Source organism: Lepisosteus platostomus, chromosome 5, assembly GCF_059453375.1.
Source record: "Lepisosteus platostomus isolate fLepPlt1 chromosome 5, fLepPlt1.hap1, whole genome shotgun sequence".
NCBI lineage: Eukaryota > Metazoa > Chordata > Actinopteri > Semionotiformes > Lepisosteidae > Lepisosteus > Lepisosteus platostomus.
Window position 1 is genome coordinate 32,821,109 of NC_142615.1, and position 6,643 is coordinate 32,827,751.

Sequence of the window (6,643 nt, forward strand, 5' to 3'; positions counted from 1 at the left end):
CGTGCTAAAATCGTTTTCGAACTTCGAGCTAACTTTACCCCGGTAAAAAAACGTAGATATAGCCCTGAAAAAAGCATTAGCTTTATCAGTTTTTACATTAATCTATTTTGAATCAAAGTTTGATATATTTTTTTATTTTTTATTGCATTTTATATTATAATAATAATCATTATTGCTTACACTTATATAGCGCTGTTCTGGATACTCCACTCAATGCGCTTTACATGTAATGGGGACTCCCCTCCACCACCACCATTCTCCTGAATGATCACAGAGAGTCCTCGGTTTTACGTCTCAGACGAAGGACGGCACCTGTTTACAATTTAGTGTCCCCTTCATTGTACTGGGGTATTAGGACCCGCATGGACCGCAGGGTGTGCGCTCAGCGACAGAAACCAGACGTGTGTCGGGCTCGGCTGTGAGCAGGACAATGACGTCATGGGGACAAAGTAGAGGAAATCAAAACGGTTCTATAAAAGACCTGTGTCAGCTGTTGGTTTGCACTCTGGACTCTGGATGAAACCTATACAACTATACACTTAGGTGTGTTCAGTTTAAATCAAAATGCTTTACTAATACAAGAGAGAAGTATAGTATGAAGGATGTGACAAATGCATGATTTCTTGGAACAAAACGGTTTTTATTTGCATTCGAAATGAAGCGGAATTTTAGTGCGACACACAAACCCTTTGTCTTTTTTAGAGTGATTTTTAAACAGACAAAAATGTAGAAAACGTGTTTTTTTAGCCCTACAATAGCAGGGTCAGTGACGTAATGAATAACGCGTCAGGCCTCGCGTCAGAAAATTATAGGTTCGACTGCCGTCTGGCTTGTTGAGTTTATACCACTTACATTCTTTTATATAAATGAACTGCACCTGAAAGCTATAGAAAACACTTTGGGTAAGTTGTCTGCAGCCTCATGCAAATTTCGACAACTTACCCAAAACACTGTACTGTCTGGAGTTCAACTCCAGCTCTGAACTCAATTGCAATGAAAAACCATGCGTAACAAAACTGGAGAACAGCTGAACTTGTGTTCAGTTCGGTGATGAGGGTTCAGAACTGTCCTTGTTGTAATTAGCACGAACTGCACAGGCTCTGAATCAGACCATTTCAATTAGTCTGATCAGTGTAGGACACGTTAATGTAGAATTATTAATAGGTTTATTAGTTAGTTCAGGTTTACCCACCTGAACTAATGTAGAATTATTACTTGGTCTGTCTCTTGTTTGTACAGAAATGAATGTCTCTGACAACTTAATGTTAGTTTTACGATGTAGGTCAGGCGTTGACATATGCACGAGTATACAAAATGTCTCACTCCTGATTCAACTTATGTTCTATAGGAGATTGGCGATTCCTCCTGTTTCTCGTACAACCATATCAGAACAGAAGCCCGTGTCACCCAGCTGTGATTCAAGATCTACTCGCATCTTTATCCCTTTTTTGTACGTGATCATTATTTTCTTTAGTTATGATCAATATTGAACTTTTTCTAAATGAAATGACAATAATCAAACATGCAGACAGATTTTTGAAAAGTATTCGGAATTGACAGGGTGCCCCTTTGGAACAGTTGTCAGAAAATGTGAGAAAATGAAAGTTATGTAAGCTCTCACACAAAGCATTGAAGATTGGAATCTGTGTGTAAAAAAGCTACCCGTCTCCCAATGATAGGCAAGGATACACACCATGACTTGAAAAGACTCAACGAACTTTAATACCTATGAAATTACGAGTGCTTTGCACGTGTCGAACTTCAAGAAAGAACTACTACAACAGTTGTGGACTTAATTCAATATCACCTGCAAAGTCCAATGCCGGCAACATCTAAGAAAATAAACTTCACCCATGGAATTTGGTCTTTGAATGGCTGGCGGGTAAATTCATTTATACTCCCATTGCACCCTCAGCTAAAATATGTTAAAATAACAACGCAGATTTGTTGGAGAACCTGACAAGAATTATTAGGTTAGCACTGTATGTATGTTGATAGTATATTTACTTTAATTTTAATATAAATGTAAACATACATGCTGTACAATCTTATGTAATTTTAAAATATGTTAGCTGAGGATGCGAGGGGGGCTATTATACCTTGTGAAACACGCAAGGAACTGTAAAAAAGGCTGGTATTTGAATAAAATTGGTGATCACAAAAAAACACAATTCACGTGATATTATCATCAATATCCTTCATAATCGACGTTCAAATTAAGGATGTGAAGAAAGTATGAAAAAAGCAACAGTAATAGCAGAGGATTTTGATTTTTGCTCTTCAAGTCAGTAGATCGCCATAGAGTTGCACCCCTACAAACATCACAAAGGATGAATCCCCCCACCTTCATTATTGCTACGTTTGTGCTGGTGAAAGTAGCGTTTGTGCTATTGAAAGCATCTTGGAAGATGAAGGTGCAGTCACTTCACATGTCATGATATCATTAGATCTGACGACAAGAGCTGAAGCCCCCCATTCCAAGTCAGCAATGTGAGGAAAGTGACACAGAGAAAGGTAGCGTGGCTGAGCGGTCTAAGGCGCTGGATTTAGGCTCCAGTCTCTCTGGGGGCGTGGGTTCGAATCCCACCGCTGCCAAGTGTTAGTGTTTTAAGACCTGCAATACGAGCAGTAAAATGGCTTTTTGTTAGGCTGCGGGAGGTGTTTAGAGATAGACTTTCTAAAAGACAGGCTCTCAGCTTAACATCAAGGCAGAACAAATATTTTGTTTTCTAAACAGAAATTCTCTTTGGCACGTTCAGCTTTATGTAGGGAACAACATCTGCTGAGATCACTTTTGAGGCAGTGCACATGATAGTGTACTGGCAAGTACATTTAATATTCGCTGTGGTGGTGAGCTGCTTTTGTCTGTGAAACTTTTAATTCTTCACGCCAAATCGTTGGCAGGGGTAAAGCTTATTAAATCTTTGAACATAGCGCTCCATCAGAAATACTTTGTTCGTGATCAAAAGAGATCAGAGGATTAGCTTCATGAATTCACATAGCATACCTTACAGGTAAGATTTAAAAGGGGAATTGATTGTGCTACCTGATGTTGTTCCTGTGGTTTCTTTGGATACAAAGGTGAATGTTCTTTGACGTTCTGCTAGAGTATCCACTGGGTGGGCTTTCTCAATTAGCTCGGATAGGTCATCAGTGCTCTGTCTCCGGAAAATAATCAGGACTGTCATTTTTTTCCTGTGCTGTCTTTTAAAACATATAAGATCACGAGTTTACAGATTTCTCCAAATAACAACTATACATTTTAACCCAGCGGTTAGCATTCCTTCAATCCATTAGTTTTACTCTGGGTAAAAAGCAGCGCAATATACACAGAGATGATATTCAAATATTTCAACGTTCTTATTGGATTACCTGTATGGAAATATTGCTTAGAATTCCTAATATGATTTTGAGTTCAGTTTTGCTTTACTACTTTCAGAGTCTTTTATTGACCTTGCTGAAGCAGAGAAGTGACATCATCACAAATGTGACCTACCTGTGCTGCTGTTTATGGTTAATAATGATTATTGCGAGGGAAACAAAAACAGCTCCTTGCATTAAGAGCAAGAGCAACCAACGCGCTCGCTTGTTGAGTTGGGTTTTTTCTGTGGTGCTCTTCCTCAGATGTAAAGTTATTTGGTGAGCAAGGACCTCTGAGAAGGAGCCTGAATCCCTCAAGAACTCAGAAATTCTAATATCGCACTACCGTCTTGTGTACAGAGATCTGCTTCTTCCTTTTTGAGTGTTTTGGTGTTTAAGAGCACGCTTCCTACCTCGAATGTTAGTTTCAGGAGATGTGTTACCGGATCACAGATCATCTTGAAAAGATTTGGGGACGCACTGGCTCAGTTATTTGAAGGAACCTATACCACCAACGCACTTCTGAGAAGCACCTGCACATTTTCGCAATCCTCTCTCTCACCTACAAAGTTATGAAGACACAGACGACCAACAAAAACTAATTTGATTCACTCAAGGCTTCACTCTTCTGTTGTGATGTCGTTTTAATTAGTGTTAGCTGTGATGAGGTGTTGTTTTTGTCTCGTAAAGTTTAAGAGTCTGCTCCTTTCTTCCTAGTATAGAAATAACATGTTCCATCTTTGTTTACAAACACCACTAAATTATTTGTCCATCTCTAAAGCCTGTGTGTATTGACAAGGCATTTCAAAAGCACATATTAAATAAGAACACAATCCTTCTTGTTACCATTCACGTGGTTGGAGCGTTGTTTCGCCCTTTAACGTTCTTCTACAATATTTACAGACAGGGCTTTATCACTGGAGTTGTGTGCATCGGTCCATGAACATCAACTGTACTGCTGTTTTTCTATGCGTAATTTAATTGCAAGCACTTAAAAGATGCAAAAAGGTTTCAAAGAAAACATAATTGAAAGACAGTCGAGTAAGAAGGTAGAAAAACGCACTCCCCCGTTGAAGAATCAACCACCGTTGCCCATATGACTGGATATAAAAATAAATTATTCATTTTGCCCAGTCTCTGGAAGCTTTGATGCGATTATTTTCCCTTACTTATTTCTTCATTCCCATTAATTTAGTTTGTAGTAGAAGAAACGCGAAAGTGGGAAACTGCAGGCATTCTTCATGAAGGGTGGATTATGTTCAGTGAACATATGCACATCTTTAAGTCAGTTCTCCCCACTGTGCCAAAGGGGATGTTGCTCAGTGGTAGCGTGCATGCTTTTCATGTATGAGGTCCCGGGTTTAATCCCTGGCATCTCCAGATGTCTTATGTTATTGTGCTCACATCGCAATCTTCTGTTGAGTGAGAACTCTTTGCTCGTGTTCATAGAGAGCCAGGTTTACACAATTAAATTCAGTCATACACGGAGCGCTACAGTGTTGCTCTGCTGTTTTAAATGTACCTCTAAAGCATTTCGTTCTGTTAACTACCAAATGATTTGAACTAATTTTACGTCATATTCAGGAAATCCAGAGAAGGTCATCAGACTTTTAGTGGCTGTTGAAGAAAACACCTGTTGAATCTCACCAGGGATTTCTTGAGAGATCCTTCAGCGAGCGAGTCCTCCCTCTGGATTCCAAACATTTTGGGTTAAACTGTTATTCACATACTCTAACGAAGAGAAACGTTAGTGTCTTCCGGTGTGTGAGCCCATTTCTCAAAAAAAAAAGGTATATAAATTGAATTGTTCTACTTTTTAGGCTTGCATAGTCTTACTAATATTTCAGTTAAATCTTTTTTTCTGTAGTAACATCAGTTGATATTAATATTAGTCCTGATTTATAATTTTTTGTCATGGTTGATCTTAAGTAATTTTGTAATTAGTTTCAGTTTTGAAAAATCGTGCAGAGAAGCTACCAAACCTGGTAATGTTCATATTGTAACGCTTACGGCTGACAGGTACTGTGTAAGAGCCGGCATACCAGAGCAGGTGACGTCACCGCCCTTCCCTGTGATAGCAGGACTACTGCTACCCTGCTGAGTGATGCGGGAGTCCCAGGTTTGAGCCCCCGACGGTGGGGGGCCGACCTAATGCAGCAAGGGCGCCCGCCTGAGCCCCCGTTGCGTTACATTGGTGTCAGAAGCGGGGTGGGATAGCCCTTCGCCGGGGACGGCGATTTAAGCGGGGGAGAGTGTAACGCTTACGGCCGACAGGCACTGTGTAAGAGCCGGCGTACCAGAGCAAGTGACGTCACCGCCCTTCCCTGTGATAGCAGGACTAAAGCTACTGGGCTGTAGAGAAATCTCTCTTTAGCTCACGGGGCTGGGTCCCTGCTGAGTGACGCAGGAGTCCTGGGTTCGAGCCCCTGACGGTGGGGGGCTGACCTAATGCGGCAAGGGTGCCCGCCTGAGCCCCTGTTGCATTGCAATATGATGTGTAATGCAATAGCAGCATTTTGGGTTGAAAACAAAAAGTATATCTTGGTATGAATCCTAACACTTCATAGGCAGCGTTCTAGGACTTCTCGCTTCAGATAAAGTTGTCAATACATCATAGATTTCTACTCAATCAATATCAGCAGTGTTATCGCTACCGAACGCTAAATATAGATCCTGGCAATACTTCGTGAGCTCTTCGTAAGAAAATCCAAAATACTACGGAAGGAATAAAATTTATACGTTTCTTTGGATCGAGAAGATGATCATTATGTGACTCAAAACATGCCTGTCTTTTCTTTTTTCGAGGACAAATGGATTATTGAGGTGTAAAGATGGGTTCAAAACCAAAATCACCTGCTATCGCTGCTGTTTCTTCAAATCCTACAACTGGTCATCGATATCGAGGAATAATATAGTTTCTTCAAATCCTTCAACTGATCATCGACATAGAGAAATAATATTATACAAATTGTGGTTTTCTGTTAATTGCCAATTTGACTGTAATTACATCTTCGTTTACAGATGTCTTGCATGTATCACAAAGTATAATAGTCGTTGTGCGTCATCAGTTAAAATGTATGACAAAAGTACAACATTTATGGTTACATCCATATTAAAATGAAGATAAATATACCAAGATATTAAAATACAATTGTACAGTCCTAACTTAATAATGCCTGTGAAGTTTTCCAACAAATCCAAACTGTAATTTTGAAATATTATAGCTGAGAATGAAAAGAGAGTATAAAGATCAAATTCAATGAGTGAAAATGCAGCAGTAGTT

The 6,643-nt window shown here is 39.7% G+C and overlaps 1 non-coding gene across 1 annotated transcript; it reads left to right on the forward strand.

Moving 5' to 3' along the window:
* Positions 1 to 2,513: 2,513 nt before the first annotated feature.
* On the forward strand, positions 2,514 to 2,595 carry trnal-uag (transfer RNA leucine (anticodon UAG)). The gene has a single exon. It is a non-coding gene; the product is annotated as a tRNA-Leu (tRNA).
* The last annotated feature ends 4,048 nt before the right edge of the window (positions 2,596 to 6,643 follow it).